The sequence below is a fragment of the Fukomys damarensis genome, unplaced genomic scaffold, assembly GCF_012274545.1.
Source record: "Fukomys damarensis isolate Sample0158 unplaced genomic scaffold, DMR_v1.0_HiC HiC_scaffold_38, whole genome shotgun sequence".
Lineage (NCBI taxonomy): Eukaryota > Metazoa > Chordata > Mammalia > Rodentia > Bathyergidae > Fukomys > Fukomys damarensis.
In genome coordinates this window covers 56,690,499-56,709,159 of record NW_022900950.1, presented here as the reverse complement: position 1 = coordinate 56,709,159, position 18,661 = coordinate 56,690,499, and positions in this window count along the sequence as shown.

The window sequence follows — 18,661 nt, the reverse complement described above, 5'->3', positions numbered from 1 at the left end:
AAGCTTTATGCATGGCTCAAAAAAAAAAAAATGTCTGAGGAAACTTAACGGACCTTTATATTTAGCAAAAGGTTAATTTTGATTAACACAGATCTTACTTGAACTTGGTCTTAGAGACCCAGTAGAAAGTATAACCAAAAAGTATAAGAAAAATATAACCATAATCCTAAAGATTAGATATAGAAAGAGGCTTCAATCACTGACTCCTGCTGGCAAATTCCAACTTCACCTGTAGTTGACCACTATTATGATTCAAAATCTCAGCATGAATCTTTAAATTCCTTAGAAAAATTTGTCCTCAAAACTACCAAACTATGCATCTTCTTACATCTAAAGTGGGAGGGACTTGGGCACTAGTAAATGAAATTTGTTGTCTTTATGATCTGGTGAAGAAAAAAATCTCAAAAGAAATGTCAGACATAAAGACAACCTCCATTAGCAGAGAGGACTAGGAGCTAGCTGGTTACAGTTGCTATTCAAATCTAAAAACTATCTGGATGTGGCTCTTTTCTCAATCTGCCTTTCTGTTCTAGTGCTCATATTTTGGTTGTATCTACTTAATCTCTTGAACAAATTTGTTTATTCTTGCCAAAAGGCCACCAAACTCCAAGTGATCGAACAGACAGACTCGATGACAAGTGTCCCAGCCTCCATTTACTAGGATCCACTAGATTGACCTTGTAAAGGGAGTTAATACCTGCTAAACTGCAACACGACTTCTATTCGAGGCCGCTTGGATTAGCTCCCTGCAGAAGGACCTAGGCTGCACACTTTCCTACACCAACCCTTCTCAGTTTGAAGCAGCAGAATTAAAACTATACTCATTCTCCCATAATTGTACTTAAGATACTAATATACCAGATATTAGGGCATGGCAAAGTTGTCTGGGAAATAGGCCTGACTTGTTAATCACAAGATCTGAAAACACATGCATGAAACAGTGCAAAAGCCCTGAATACAGACTTCTTGTGAGAACTTAAGCACGTTTTCAATAGAATGGCCTATGTCTGATGTTAGCTTGAGGCAAGGACCACCCACGCCTCCTCTCAGGATGCATATGTAGAAGTTCTCGTGGATTTCCTTGAAATTCAGACAGTATAAATAGCCCAGCATCCTAGAAGTGTTGACCATTGTGGTTTTCCTCATTGTGGTTTTCCAGGCATCAAAATGAAGAGGCAATGGCCAGACCTACATGCCTCCCTAAGTGACAAATAGTAACTTGGAATTATACTATAATGAGTACCACCTCAACCAGTAAGTCCAGATAGGTATCTGTTGTCCAGGTGAGTAACCAGAGTATATGCAGCCATCCCTTCTAAAAATGCCTTTATTCTTTTCATCTAACCTTGTTACATGATCCATTTTCCTATTGAGTCAATATTAGCTAAATGGATACACTTGGAATCCTATAGGATGATTATAGTTTGAGTTATGTTGTACCCACATTCTGAATTTGCTGTTTAAATTACCACTGACAAAAGGACTCTGTGGCTCCCTCATTCAGGACCCCTCGTAGAAATCCAGGAGCTATTCTTTTCTTTTTATGTTCAGTGACGCTCTTCTAATTTTTTCCTTTGGTTCTTAGCTTTACTCCTAAATATTGTGGGACCACAAACTAGATACATTTGACAACTATAATGTTAGGAGTTATATTTCTTTGATATCAACCAGACCATCAAGATGTAGATTATAGATAATGCTAATTTACTGAAAGGTAATTATAAGAACGTAGGCTAAAAGTTAATTGAATATCTTATCTCAATCCATGCAAATCATGGGCACAGAGTTACCATAATTTAGAAAAATAACACATACTCTCAAGTTTATAAAACTGACTTACTAGTCACAACTCAAATTTTTCTTGAGTTCTTATTATATCTATATTCAAATTGTCACTAAGTTTTCCATAAGTTTTGTTAAATCTACTGACCTTCAGAGAAGATTTCACTCAATATATAATGAGTATGTGGAACATTGTACACTTGATCTTAGCCCAAAAGCCAAGAAACAACAATATGTGTAACATTATAACTATTAAATATTTGGGGGTTGAATACATTAGTGGAACACAGGTTCAGTAAATGATTATCACTTATGAGTATTCTCTTAATATGTTATCAGCTTTTGGGTTCCAAAGAGATGTTTTCCAAGTTCACGTAGTCCTCAACAAAGAATTGGACAAGATACACTGAAAAGATAGCAAACATTTACATTTATCAAAAAGTGGAAAAGATATATCCTCTTTTGAGTGACACAGACTCAGAATAGCCGCACAGATAATTCAGGAAATTATTTTGTATCTGTAATTGGATTCTCCCTCCTAAGAATAAGGCACTGAGAGAGTTGTCCTATCAGAAATTAATTTGGCATGGTGTCAGATTTAAGATCTCTTATTGAAGGCTTGCTTGGTTTCTCACCTGATTCAGTTCTTCTGAAATGAAGAATTGAAGCTAGAATTTTTTATTGCTTCCTTGTACGATGCTGAGGAAGAGCAAAGTCATCTTAAAGTCTGTGTTCTGTGCATGTGCCTTAGGACTCATGATTGACAGATTATTCCCACTTACTTGACCAGTTTGCCTCAGTTAGTGTCCTGCCTCAAATATAAATAATTATCTCTGAATCATAAATGAAGAGTGGTAAGTAAAATATTTTTTTTTTACTTACCACTCTTCACTTTAATTTTTTTTACTTTAATTTTCTCAGCTACATTTAAGTTTGCTGTTTCTCTTATTCTAGTACATTGAGTTTTTCTGAAATATAAAGTTAATTGAGCAATGTATTTATCATACATTTGCTGCCTATATGGCAGTTATGAAAATGCAATGGGAAGACATGAATGACATATCACTGCTCAGGTAGTATAATGTTCAGGGAAAAGGATCATTTATCTTGCTTCAACTAGTCTCTAAATTATGATTAAAATATATTTAGACTCAATTCTACTGATTTCATTATAACGTAGTCCTACCCTCCTGTGCCAGGCATTTCCATTCAGGCACCCCACTGGCAATGTAATAACAGTAGAAGACAACAAAATGAATCACGAATGATGAATATAGAATTTAAAATAGAATATTTGAAGTTGAAATGTGTTCATTGCTTTGCTTCTAAATGAATGAAAACAGTTTTACAAAGGGATTTGTTTGTTTCAATTCATAAAATTTTACTACATATTTATATTTATCAAAGATTTTCTGTGCAACAGGGCCTGTGACCTAAATAGATTATGTTATGGAATAGATGTAGACATTAAGTGAATTATATAATTAGGATTATTTTGTGCATATTGCGGTTAATCAACCACAGTACTAAACACATCACTCATTCATTCAAAATTTCCACATTTATCTAGTCCTAAATATGTGATGTATACTGCGGAAAATAACAGGTATATTACAGCAAGTAAGATTCCATCTCAAACATTGTGGTTGACCATCTAATAAAATCAAGTTTTGATATAGGTGGGTGCAGTAGGTGATGCTTTTAATTTTTTTAGAGTAGTTTTAGGTTTACAGCAAAATTAAGAGAAAAAGTGTTTCCCATATAGTTTCTGTCTCTGCATATTCACAGCCTCCTCCCCAATTGTCAACTCCTCCATCAGAGTAGTTAGATATTTTCTTAAATTGATGAACCTGCTTTGACACATTATACTCACCTAAATCTGTAGCTTACACTAGGGCTCACTCAAAGTCATATATTCTGTTGTTTTGGAAACATATATGATGAATGTTTTAATCTTCTTAGCCACATGCAGAGTATTTTTCCTGCCCTAAAATTCTTGTATTTTATTTGTTCATCACTACATCCCTCTAACCCCTAACAACCACTGAGTTTTCTACTTTCTTCTTAGTTTTGCTTTTTAACGAAAGCCACGAAGTTGGAATTATACATCATTTAGTCTTTTCAGGTTGGCTTCTATCACTTAGTACTATGCATTTAAGATGTCTCTGTGTCTTTTCATACTGTGATTTGCATTGAGTACTGTCCCATTAACTGGATTCACCACTGTTAATGTATCCATTCACCTGCTCAAGGGCATCTATAGATTGTCTTTACAGTGTGATTTTTCTTTCTTAGCCTATTCATGTCATGGATTATATTAATTTATTTTTTTAAATATTGAACTACCTTGCATATCTGGGATGATTTTTATGTATGCTTTTTTAAATAATATATTCGTGAAATTTGATTGCAATCTTTCAAAGAATTTCAAGAATTGACAAATGCATAAATAAGTAATTTCAAGTCCTATATAGAACTTTACTGGGTCTTGATGCCCTTTGAAAATATGATGAAATATAAAATAAAATCTGAAAACAAGTACAGATTGTATAAGTCAACATTTTTTTTCATACAATTTATACTTTGGACCAGAGAACTCAATATGCTCACTGACCTGTTCTTATGGAGAAAACAGTACTAAAATGAAATAAATGCAATAGTGACTGATACTGATGTTATGGAACTAAAAATAAATGTATGAATTTACTTTGAGTTAAATTGATTCATAATAATTAATGGAAGGATATAATAGAGAGTAGCACTTAAAAATTGAAGAAATAGAATTATATGTACTTTATTAACTTACAAAAGTAATTACTTTTGTGAGTTGTATATTGACCATTATAACTTTTATGCTATTTTGTAAAAGATTAAAATAGAAAAATAACTTCATTTTGGTCCAAATTATAAAAGTTTCATTCCCATAACAATACTCACTACCTAGTAAGCATTTAACATGTTATATAATATGTTATTCCTTAAAGACTGAGTGGACATTAAAGTTGATTAGTGATTCTCAAATCACTGAAGGTGTCTACCTTATTCTTACTCATGGATTTCTTTACTACAATGTAATAGGGGACATCTTACTTAAGAAACCAGTCATTGCATGAAAACCTAGGTTTTCTTTTGAATTCTTCTAAATCTTGAGGTAAAGGACATCATTCATTTTCTCACTCAAGTGAACACAATCAAGCTACATTTCATTCATTTATTTTTCTGTGATTCATATCTCTTTTTATCGCTCATTGAGTTTATTGGTACATTTTAGGTGTACAGTACAGTTATATACATCATTAGGCTCTTGTACTTATACATGACAGGTCTTGGTTCTCTTTTTTTCTCTTTGTCCCTGCTCTCCCTTCACCCCCTCCTCCCCTCCCCATTTACAAACACTTTATTTCCATTTTTTCATTTTCTCATGGTTTTTTTTTCTTTTCCCTTTTTACCTTTTCCATACCCTTCCCACTTTCCCTACATATTTAGCCCTTTTATTCCTATTTCAAATTGTCAATTATATCATTAGCATCTTATGTACTATTATAGTTTTTCACACCAGAGAAACTATTCGGTATTTATACATGTGTGACCTATTTATTTCACTTAGGAGCATATCCTTAGTATGTATCCATTTTCCTATGAATTAATCTAATTTCTCATTCTTTTTTTAAATTGTGTTTATTGGTACATTTTAGGTATACAGTAACTTACATTCATTATTGGGATCTTGTACCTTTATATGAGAGGTCCTGGTTCTTATTTTTTCCCCTTGTCCCTGGCCTCCCTTCACCACCTCCTCCCCTCCCCATTTAAAAACACTTTATTTCCATTTTTTCATATTTTTTTTCTTTTCCCTTATTACCTTTCCCCTACTCTTCACACTTTCCCTACACCTAAAAGTGTAATTTCTCATTTTTTGTGGCTGAGTAGTATTCCATTTTATAGAAAAACCACATCTTCTTTATCCAGTGTCCAACTACTGGGCAAATGGGCTGTTTCCAAGTTTTAGCTATTACAAACTGTGCTGCTATAAACATAGGTGTGCATATATCACTGTGATATGATTCTTTTCATTCTTTTGGAAAGATACCCAGGAGAGGGATGGCTGGGTCAAATGGAACCTCTAGTCCCAGCTCTTTGAGGTATCTCCATATTGATTTCCATAGTGGTTGCACCAGTCTGCACTCCCACCAACGTTGGAGAAGGGGTCCTTTCTCTCCACAACCCCGCCATCATTTATTATTATTTTATTTCTTGATAGCAGCCATTCTTTGTGGGGTGAGGTGGAATCTCAGTGTTGTTTTCATCTGTATCTCTCAAATGACTAGTGATGTGGAACATTTTTTTCATATATTTACTTGCTGCTTTTACCTCTTTGTCTGAGACATGTCTATTCATTTCTGAAGCCCATTTTTGAATCAGATCTTTATATTTGGGGGGCTGATTGTTTTGAGTTCTTTATATATTCTAGATAAGAGTCCTTTGTCTGAGGAGAAGCTGGTAATTTTTTTTTTCCCTCATTGTAGGTTGTCTTTTAAATCTATTGATGGTTTCTTTTGCAGTGGTCCACGTGACAAGAGCCCAGAAAAAAGCAGGGGTAGCAATCTCATTCACAGACATAGTAAATTTCAAACCAAAACTCATTAAGTAAGACTAAGAAGGCTACTACATCCTTGTAAAGGGAGCAATTCAAGAGGAAGAGGTGACAATCATAAAGATATATGCACCAAATATTAATGACCCCAACTATATAAAACAAATATTAAGTAACATAAAAAACCAAATAAGCACTAATGCAATTATATTGGGGATCTAAATACCCCACTATTGCAAGTTGACAGATCATCTAGGCAAAAAATCAACAATAAAATACTAGAACTGAACCAAGCTTTTGGACATGTGGGCTTAATAGAGGTCTATATAGTGCCCCCCCAAAAAAAATCAGAATATACATTCTTTTTGGCTGCACATGTGTCATTGTCCAACATAGACCACATACTAGCTCATAGAACAGGTTTGGATAATTGCAAAGGAATAGAAGCTATCCCCTGTATTTATCAGATCATAGTGCAATAAAGCTGGAAATCAATAGCATAAGAAATCATAGGAATTTCACAAACACATAGAAATTGAACAACACTCTCCTGAGCAATCAATGGGTCACTGAAGAAATTAGACAGTTTTTACAAATAAATGAAAATGCCAATAAAACATACAGGAATCTATGGGACACAATGAAAGCAGTTCTTTGTGGAAAATTCATAGCACTAAATGCCCACACAAGGAAAACAGAGTGAGCTCAAATAAACAACTTAATGATGAATCTTAGACATCTAGAAAAACAAGACCATATCTCTTGACACATTATGAATCCTTTAGGGGAGGAATTAAGTCTTATTATGTTTCTCCACCCACAGTGCCTAAAAAGGAACTAAATGCCTTGGTTTACTGAATCAAATCTTTAATTAATGGGCTTTTAAAAAATGTTTATAACTTATAGGTAGCTGTTAATAGTGATTTTTTTTGTTAAATTATTTGAAGGTCTATCAGCAAAAACAACAACAACAACAAAGCCCTAATTATCTTATGAGTCACTGAAAACCCAAGATTGGTCATGGTGCTGTTGTGTGTGCTGTAGGGAACCACTAATTGCAGAATGACTATTGAGTAAATTAATTACAAGTATTATGAAAGATACCTATTTAGCATATTGCTTCAAGCAAACATTTGAAATAATACACAGAACAGGCAGCCTCTACTTTCAGTCCATGGAGTTCCACTGTCATTAACTGGTGAAACAGTCTAGGTGCTGGAGATTCAGGAAAATAAGTCCATAGTCTTTACATCACAGCCTCTGTGAAAGAGAATTATGTTATTTCAATAAACTGCAGAGAAGACAATGAAAGAGGACGAGACTTATGCAGGTGCACAGACCAAGGAAATATCATTATTTAAGTCAAGAAAAACATCCCAGAGCAAATTCTATTGAAAATGATAACTGAATCATTGATAAAATAGACTAGGAAAATGGAATGAGACGAAGTTAAAAGGTTTCTAGGAAAGCTTTTCTTAGGGGCCAGAAACAAAAAGAGAATATTCCAGAAAGTAAAAGAAAAAGAATAATCTATAATTAATGATAACTGCTACCCCCACATTCAGGGCCTTTTCAAGTACAATTTATTCTAGTATTTCTCAGCTTAAACTTTAAAAGATAGAAAGTTTAATATGAGCCCTAAGAACCCCCTCCCTAGTCAATGTTTACTATTACCTGCTTCCAGCCTTTCCTCAATGGCACTTTCATCACCTATGCTTGTGTTCAGCACACTGCTCTTGTAATATATTTTTCTGCTCTGCTACCACAGCATTTCCAACATCTAGAAACCTCACATAGGCTGAGATGACTGGGTTAGTGTCTGTCTCATTTTATAGTAAAGTAAAGCCCTGAGACAAGCACTTTTCTGCAGCACCAAGGACAGAGGCTTCTTTCATTTTCTTGAAGAAATCTTGCTTTTGCTACCTCCCTAATATTTCCAAAAGGAACACTGTTTTCTCCTCTGAAACACTCTTCTGGTTTACATTGCATTAATTTCCAAGCTGCATGTGGTCAATTGGACAAAAGTACTGAGATTCAGAACATGAATTTATTAGATATTTTTAAGTTTTCTCTAAAGAGATTATACAACCCAAAAAGCAACACTCCTCCAAAAACTTCCACATGTTTTGTCATATTTATTCTTTTCTATTTTGCATTTCCTGGCAGTGTAATAAATAGTAGCATCTTTGAAAATTACATTTTTAAATTGTGTGTGTTTCTTGTTTGGTTGTTGGTAATAGAAATTTATTCATTCATCGAATATTTGTTTTTATTTATAATCATCGTATTCATTTTCTGCCACTGCTATATCATACTGCCAAAAATTTAGTCACTCAAAGAACAGAATTTGTTCTTTAATTGTAAAAGGCAGATATTCCAGAGTTGTTACAGCTGAGTAAGATCTGAGCCCCTTCATTTCTACCAGCTGTACATATGATCACCTTTGCCTTCTTGTACATACCACCTATATTCATTAACTCCTGCCCTTTTCCTCCATCTTAGAACATAGTTATGAAGTCTATCAATGGATGAATAGATACAGAGAAGGTGGTACATACACATGATAGAATACTATTTAGCCATAGAGACAAAAATCTATCATTTGCAGCAAAATAGGGGGAACTAGAACTCTATTAAGTGAAATATATCAGAGAAAGACAAGTGCAATATGTTTTATTTCATATGTGGATACTTTAAAATAGTGAGACTGCAATAGTGATTACTAGGAATTAGCGACTTGATAAAAGGAAGCAGGCTGCAATAAGTGTATACTACATGTATATTGAAATATCGCACTAAGCCCCATTAACAGGTACAATGAGCATATATTAATAAAATAATTTTAAGAAATACAGTGAGGTGTTGTTGAGTCTTTTCATTCTACCATCACTTTGTTTTTCTGTAAACTGTTAGGATCTAACTTTAAGGAGTAATGAGATTAAATTGTTTCTACCTTGATAATAAGCTTTCTGAAGTCAATTTTAATTCTTTGTCTGGCTTCAAATCTATACGATTTTCTGTTTTGTCAATTACACTTGAAATGTTATTACTACCTAATTTTATGCCTAAATTCAATCAATTAAAGGATGATGAAATCTTTCTCTAGTGTCATTTTAACTCAATTTCTCTAGTGTCATTTTAACCCAAAGTACTTCTACTTTGTCTTATACTTCAAATATTTTTCATTGTCAATTTGATTGTCTTGAGAAATGCTGACGAGATTAACAAAGCACAGTTCTGGAGGTGTTGGCATGGGTCATGGGGGCCTTGACTTTGAAGACTATATTTGATCTGTGGTCCCTTCCTTTCTGATTCTTAGTTGCTGTCTCTGCTTTCTAGCTGCTTTGAGGTTAGTAGCTTTCTTCTATTATCTTCTTTCATCATGATGTTTCTGACTTGGATCTAGCCAAGCCCAAGCTTAGCTTAAATCACTGAAATCATTAGCCAACATATATTTTTTTTTACCTTTGAATTTTGTATTTCAGATATTTTGTCTGAGGAAGCATGATCAACACAGACAATTGTTACTGAGAAGTAAGATATTGAGGTACTGATACCAAACCATTGGAGCTGGTTTGCAGAAAGAGTTTGGAGAATATGAATGGAGAAAACCTGAAAGGCTATAAGCAGAAATTGGTGAGTGATTTTGGGGCATTTGTGATCAGAATTTTGATAGGAATGCACACAATAAAGACTGTGATCCTGAGGTTTCAGATGGCAACAAGGATTCCATTGGATATTGGAATAAGTTTAAAGGTGGCAGACTAATTTGATGGAGGACGTTTCAAGACAGCACTATGTTCATACAGTAACATGTGTATGCTACTGCTTTTAGCCAGATTTACAGTGAGAATTGGGAACAAAGGTAGAGCAGAAAATCTGTAAAACTTGCAGTTCAGCCATTATAACAAGCACATTATAAATTCCAGCCAAGGAAGGTGTGGCTGCAGAGATTAGTACTATAAAAAAAGAAATCCAAATATTTCCTTTTGTGACAAAAGAAATATGCCTTGGAAAAATCTTAGGAATTTGGATGACTTAACCCATCTCAGGCTCAAGGAAAGAAAAGTATTAAATTGTTAAAATACTTCACCTGCTAAGAAAGCCCCAGGACATCCTGCTTATTCAGGATTGCCTAAGGAATTATTTCCTTGCTTTCAGTAGCCTTTACACATGGTTTGGTTTTTCAGGCATAAAGATTACAGAAGTTGTGAGGTCACAGATGTTTCCTCCCAGATTTCAAAGGAAGGGCCAGGAAGCCAGCAGTGAAATATAGGCTGAAAGTCCTTATAAACAGCAAATGGGAGAATTATTCATGAAATTGTAAACGTGAAGCCAAATCTGAAGTGGAGGCATAAGAAGTTGGAGATCCCAGAACCATGTAATATCTACCAAAGAAAGTTTCCATCAGTGAGAAGAGCGAGGCTAAGAGAGAAGCCATGTGTACTGCAACCAGGAAGCCCATAGGAGTTTCCTGTTTGTTTTGTTTTGTTTTGGTTTGGTTTGGGGGTGCTTTTTTGTACCAGGAATTTAACTCGGGACCTTGAACTTGCCAGGCAGAAATTGTGACACTGAACTACATCTCCAGCTCTTCATAGGGCTGAAGATACTTAAGTCCTTCACCCAGATTCCCCAGATGCAGGGCAAGACCTGTCAAGCATGGTGGCTTCTCACTCTTCAGAGCATACTGTTTCCCTACCTTTAATGGTCTGTATTCTTTCTGAGAGTATATTTCTTTTCCTACCTTTGATAATTGTAAAATCTTGCTACCTTTTCTGTGTGTTTTATCTAGTTCTTTATTCACAACACGAACCTGAAAAGAATCACTAGGAGTCCACATCACTGAAGAACTTCACTGCTATTTTCAACAGAATCAGTCAGGAAATAAGAAAAACTAGTGACCTAGCCTCTTTTGGGAAGCAGGGACAGTCAGTCCTCCATTGTGTTCAATCAGGCACATCAGCTGCCTGACACCCAAAGCAGAGTACAGTTGGTGGCTCAGTACAGTCACATGCGAAGTGTTCAGTTTTCTTGAAAGTCTTCATTGGCCTTCAGTTTTTCTGTGGATGACTTGGATGTTCTTAAAGCTAAGCTAAATGCAACAGCCATAATTTTGGCCTGTCTTTTTTCTCAGCCTTCTGCTTTTAACATCATCTATATCCCCATTGTTAAACACAGAAAAGGCCCTCAGCAGCACTTTGGTCATAGGGATCTGGAGGCCCATCTGCATATCTACCAGGATCTTTTGAAAATGTTGGGTCTTTCTGGGATGCTAGCTTCTGGTGAAGTTTCTGAGTATTTATTGGCCTATGGACTATAAGGAAGAGGTTGAGAAGACCTCCCAGTGTGGTTATTTTCATTAACAAGATGGGAGAGGCCCATATACTACTGAGACAGATGGGTAGATGAAGACAGGATCATCTAAGATATCAATTCTTTTTCCTGAAGTTCTCTTTATGTACAATGGTTCTTACAACACTTGAGTTGACCTCTAATGATTGTTCCTTTGTTCTGTTTAAAAACATGTCCCCTCAGGCACATGTTTTGAAATTACCTAAAGTTTTATTAGAAGAAACAAGGAGGGGATTGAACCCAATTCAGAAAAGAAGAAAGGAAGCATACCATATGTTTCCTGAAAGCAGAAGCATTCGAGACTTAACAAATGGCAGAACCACAAGGATAAGAATAGTTTCTTGAAAATGTGACTGAACAAGCTATTTATCCCCAAGTAGAGACAAAGCCAAGAAGGCCTTCTTGCAGCCCCTAATCTATGCAGTCACGGAGGATGCAGCCATGTCCCCCATATCACCATCAGAGCACACATCCTCATTCCTCACCACACACACACACACACACACACACACTGCAGGCCTCTGTGCAAACTCATCCCAAAGTATTTGGAAAGCACATAATCACAATAGATCGTGCCTATAGTCCCTTTCAGCTGAAGGAAGATGTGAAGACAGGGACCTTGATACCCTCAGTGCCCCATGAAGAATTCTGCAAATTTATATCATGTAAGTTGAAATGAGGTAGGAGATTAGAGAATGACCAGTCAGCTGGCCAAGTGGGCATGACCTTTCAATCATGATAACTCAGGATATAAGCACAGAAGAGTTCCATAGCCCTGCACCTTGGACCAATCAGAAAGTACAATCTTCAATTTTTTTGATATAAGTTTAAGCAAGTTTTTTGAAATTAGATAGATCTAATGTCAGAGGGGGATTTTTAAAAAAAGAACAAATTTCATTACTCTTTCTTTTCTTCTTTTTTTTTTTATTTTTAAGACAGGGTCTCACTATGTAGTTGAGACTGACCTGGAACTCACTATGTAGCCCAGACTGGTCTCAAACTTACAGTGATCCTCCTGCCTCAGCCTCCCGAGTGCTGGGAAACTTCCATTACTCTTGTGGACACAGTCCTCTCTCTTCAATTGCCTGTTCTTACTCTACAGAGCATATTTCTTTCTCTACCTTTAATAAATGTAAAAACTTTTTGCTTATGTTTTGTCCAGTTCATTCTTCAGCATAACAAAAACCTGGAAACAAATTTCTAGAAGGAGTCTATCCACAGGACCCCAGAAATCTGATAACAGTATTTTTAAACAGCAATAAAAAAGAGCTAACACATGTTTGCCATCATAATTACTATTGCCAAAGGGGAAGTGGGAGGGGCTGGAGAAAGGAAAGGAATTAATATAAGAAAAGGAAAAAAAAGAAATAAAGTCTTTGTAAATGGACTGGGGAAAAAATAAGAACCAAGATATATTATGTAAAAGTACAAATTTCTAATGATGAATGCCATTATATTGTATACCTAAAATGTACCAATAAAATTAATGAAAAATAATTACTACTGTCTTCTTTACCAATATTTATTTAAATATTAGTACTTTTTGGTCACTACACCTTGTGTCTCCATTCTTCAAGGTAATATTTTTTGTTTTATGTCTAATTATGTTATGTTTTATTTTGTCTCTTTAACAGTAAGGTCTGTACAAAGACTGAATCCTCATCTAAATATATATACATATATGTCTATTCTACATTACTAATTTCTTGTGTTTTAGTTTATTATTTTCTTGGGTTGTGTTACTGTCTAGATTTTTGTTATGCTGTGGGTAGTAGCATGTCAGTATAATTATTGATTACTGTATGCATGTTTTTCCTTTTCTTTTGATTAAATAAGTTTGTATAAATTGTTATATGGCTTTTCTATCCTGTAAAATTTGAACTAACAGCACACAGTCATTTTCAAAGTATTTTATTCATGTATTGTAGTTTTTTTTACATCTCACTCTGAAATCATCAAAATTAGGAGGTTAGCTGATTGCATTATTCCATTTATTTGAAATGCAGCAATAGTATAACCTACATGAATGTGACCAGACTCAAATCAAGAGCAGCTAGAATGGCTCAAGGTAAATACTCATGGCTTATAATTAAAAGTGATAGTTTTCTGAAGATATGTGTTATATAATATTTCACTCAAGAATTATTGAGCCTAGACAGAATTCTGATAAGTTTAATGACTTCTAATACTTGCAATTGGAGTAAAACAGAATGCAAAAGAAATATAAATTTTTTAATTTAAAAATGTCTAGATGTAGATAACAGAAAGATGATGAAAATGCTCTCATGGACAATAAAGTAGTGAACATTGTAGTAAGATGTTTATTTTGTGTTTCTATAGGGTAAAATGGGAATATTTTGATAATGTGAATGTTATGATCACATTTATATCTAAGGAAGTCAACAGAATATTCAGTGAAAATCTGGAAAAATATTGGAAGGCTACTATAGTACATTTATCACAAATATCTGTGCTCTCCTGCATATTGCAAACTCAAAGGCATATGGTAATCTCCATATGCATTAGCATCACCGGAATCTTAATTTATTTACTCAAACACAATGGTTTTTATCTAAGTGCCATTTGACTTGAATTAAATATAGTAAATAAATAGTTTTAAATATCATATAAAATAAATGGTTTATAAAATATATTCAGAACATTGTAAAATTCTTTCTTACATATAGTTTGTATATATTCATTACAATGTAAACTTAAAAGTCTAGTGTTATGCAAAAATTAAAAGATTTGATAGACATTGAACCAATTAATGAAAAGGTTTGCTAGTCATTGGATTCTAATACTAAGGTATAACATCAATAATAAATAGTAATATGTTTTTTATCCTGATTATAATGTTATGGGTACACACCTATTTTTCTACTAGTAAGATAAGATAAAAGACTTTTTAAAATTTAGGCTTCCCATGGCTTCATTTCCCCTTAAATATCAGTACACTTCAGCCATGGGAATGCAGGAGGAACCAGGGAGCACAAAGGGGTGGAAGAATAAGTACAGCAGAGCCCATGGTGGATTAAAAAATATTTTTAAAAATTTAAAAAAATGTTATCTGCAAGGTACATCATTTCTATCAGGACTAACAGATCAATGAAGCCAATTAAAGAGAAATATACCCATTAATAAAATTGATTTCTCACAAAGATACAAAAGAAAAGAAGATCTTTTCAACAAGGGATGATTATTCTATCTGTTTGGGTGGCTATAACAAAATTATGTACACTGGATATTTCATAAACAATAAAAATGCATTGTTTATCATTCTAGAGGCCTGGACGTCCCAGATCAAAGCAAGAGCAGAGTTAGTATTTGACAAGAGCCTGTTACACATAGGTGTCACTTTCTGTGTCCTCACATGATTGAAAGGGGGTGGAAAGCCTCTTTGAGTCTATTTTATAAGGACACTAAAACCATTGATTATGACTTCATCTTCATGACCTTATCTTCCTAAGGCCTCATTTCTTAATATCATTACTTTGTAGATTAAGTGTCAAAATATTCAGATCATATGAAACATTCGATGATGATATGCAAACACTGAGTTTTCATGAAAAGAGACTTCTAAAACTGCTTCAAAAGTGGCAAGAATGATGGCATAAGTGTTTTAGGGGCAAGGAGAAGTATTTTGAGGGGAATTAATGACAATGTGTCATTTAGTATAATAATTTTTTAGAAAATTTAAATGTACACTATATTTTCTATTATACTTTCTATCTATGCAATGAAATAATAACAATAAAAAGGGATCTACTTATACATGTAACATGAATGAAACTAAAAATAACTATTCTAAATGAAAGAAAAGATTGAAAAGGCAGAGTTTAGAAAATATAACTATATTTTATAATTTTTAAGAGAACTCACCATTAATCATAGTGATCAAAAGCAGACCAAAGTTTATGGGAGTAAAATAAAGATGTCAAAGAACATAATGGTTGTTATGTTCAAATCTTCAACAGGGTTTGAGCATAAATATTCCCTAATGGCCTAAGTATGGAATAAGTGGTCCCAGTAGGGACAGCACTGCTCACAGGTGGAGTCTTTAAAAGCGATTGGATAATGAGGGCTTTGATCTCCTTAATGATTCACTCTGCTCATGGAATTACAATGATGAGCTATTAAGATGTGATGGTAACTTAGGAGGCGGAACCCAGTCGAAGGGCATAGGTCACTAGGCACACACTTGAGGACTAAATCTTGGCACTCAGTTCATTCCTCTCTGGCTCTCTCCATCTCTCTGCCTCCTGCCTGCTTTGTGATGAGCAGCTTCTTTTTACCACTTGCTGAGCTCCCTGCCATGAAGTTCAGGCTCACCGCAAGCCCAAAAGTAATGGAGCTAACTGATCATAGACTAAAAACACTGAAACCATGATCCAAAATAAATCTTTTGCTCTTTAAATTGTTTTCTGGGATACTATGTCATAACCAGAGAAGGTGTACTAGCAGTAAAAAGAGCTATAGTAAACTTTTGAGAGTGATGGATATAGTCACTGTCTTGATTGAAAAAAATTTTGATAAAGTATATAGATATTTCAAAGCTTATTAAATTGCAAACTTTTTAAATTGTTTGACAATTTTATTTAACAAGTCACCTTAAAATTTAAGGTCTATGGCATGATATGCAAGGAGATTAAAAGTTAATTGATTAGACAAAAAATAAACAAAATGAGCTTAGTATATCTTGAAGTACTTCACAGGATATTTACTGCAGTGATGAATGAAAATCTAACAAAGGAACTAAGGTACCAGCAGAAGAATATCAAAGGTACAACAAAGTAGATAGTAAAATAAGTAAGATAGTATTGATCAATACTCTGAATTATAAAAAGATTGTCACATCATTACATAAATTATAAATGGGGAGATAAGACCAAATCTCTTGCACAGAAAAATTAAAAATGATTTGTACAGACTACTCACCCTCAAAATGCTGTAAGTTAAAAGCTAACCTAGGCTACCTAGTGAGTTCAAGGCTGACCTGAACCACACAGTGATAACCTGTTTCAAAAACTAACAAAACAAGAATCTAAACTGAGGGATTTTTTTTATGGTATATGACTATTAATCTCAAAACTCTCCAGGATATCAAAAACAAGGAATGTCTGAGACACTTTCACTGCAAAAAGGAGCCTCAAACAAAGTGATAACAAAATGTGTTATTCTAAGTAGGCTCTTAGAACAGATAAAAAGTACATTAAGTAAGGAAATTTGAATACAGAATGCATTTTAGTCAATTATAACATGCCAGTATTGGTCCATTTATAGTTATAAATCTATAATACTAATGGTAAGGGAAACTGTCTATGAGGTTTATGGAAATTCTACTATCTGAAATGTTTTCATAAATTAAAATCTATATATTTTTTAAAGTTTATTTTAAGACTCACTGAAGCCAGTGGTGGTGGTGCATGCCTCTAATTCAGCTTCTAAAACAGCCTGAACTACATACTAAAATTGCTTCAAAAAAGCAAAACAAGGGTGGGGGATTTAGCTCAGTGGTTCCAGTGTCTGTCTCACAAGCTCAAGGACCTAAGTTCAATGCCCAGTACCAAAAACAAACAAACAAACAAAAACAAAAACAAAAACAAAGAAAAACATCACATCATTCAGACTCACTATGGGAAAGTGCAGAGGCTTTAACTTCTTTGTAACTTCTGTTCATGTGCAAGCCTGTGCTATGCACTTTTTTTCACTTTTCCAGTCTCCGATGGAAAATAGCTACATAAGGCTCATTATAAGCACTTTCTAGTTTGGTTTCATAGAAATTTCTTTTGGGGGCTTTTTTTTTTTTTTTTGAGATGGGGGTATCACTATGTAGTTGAGACTGACCTGGAACTCACTATGTACTCCAGGCTGGTCTCGAACTGACAGTGATCCTTCTGCCTGGGCCTCCAGAGTGCTGGGATTACAGGCGTTCACCACCTCACCTGGCATTATAGAAATATTCTTAATTTACAATTTTCAATATTTTTGAGGATAAGTAAATACCAATCATAAATATGAAAAGAATGAAACAATATTAGAAATGTAGATGATGCACCTCTTTGTATCTTAAAAGAAAAAAATGTATGACTCAGTGGGTGTAAGTCCTAACTTATAGGTTTCCATCTCAGTTGTGATACTTACCGAAATAACTTTCAGTAATTGCTTAAACATTTGTGGGAAAATAAAAAGTAGTTTTTTTCTAGATTGTAGACTTTTAAAAAGTTAATTTGTGCAAAATATTTACAGCCATATAAGTTTAGTCAATATTGCTCTACCACACCCCTCTATTATTCCACACTGTGGCAAAATCTTTCTAATGTTGCCACAAATTCTACACTTTTTTAAAAAGGATATTTTTAATGTCAACTCTGCACAGTTACATCCTAATAATTTTTGCATGGAAACAGAATGGACTGTGTCTAGAGAGTGAATTCAAACCTCATGTTAATTATTTGAAATCCAATTTATGGTCTATATTTCTTTAGAAATGTGAGCTATGTAGTAAGCAATATTCATAATATGGCTAGATACCTAATATGAAATTAATTTAATTGTCAGTGCTATTCAACCATTGTTTAATGAATTCCTTAACAATTTGAAAGACAAACTGTTGGAAAGCCATTATTCTATTTCATATTTGCTCTGCAGTTTTCTTTACCGTTGCTTCATCTATTTAGGATTATGATAAAATTAGCTTTTGAATTTTTTTACAATAAGATTTTTGCATAATGAAACATTTAAACTTTGTATCTATTTAAAAAATAGAGTAAATTATTTTTAAGCAGGCTTGAAATTAGGTCAAAGAGTGATGATCACATTATTCTGCACAATAAAATACAGACTCAGTATAAAACAAAAGATTGGTCACTAATTTAACTAATAGCAACAGTAAAGGATATTATAATAGACACAGAAGGGAAATTCAGATAT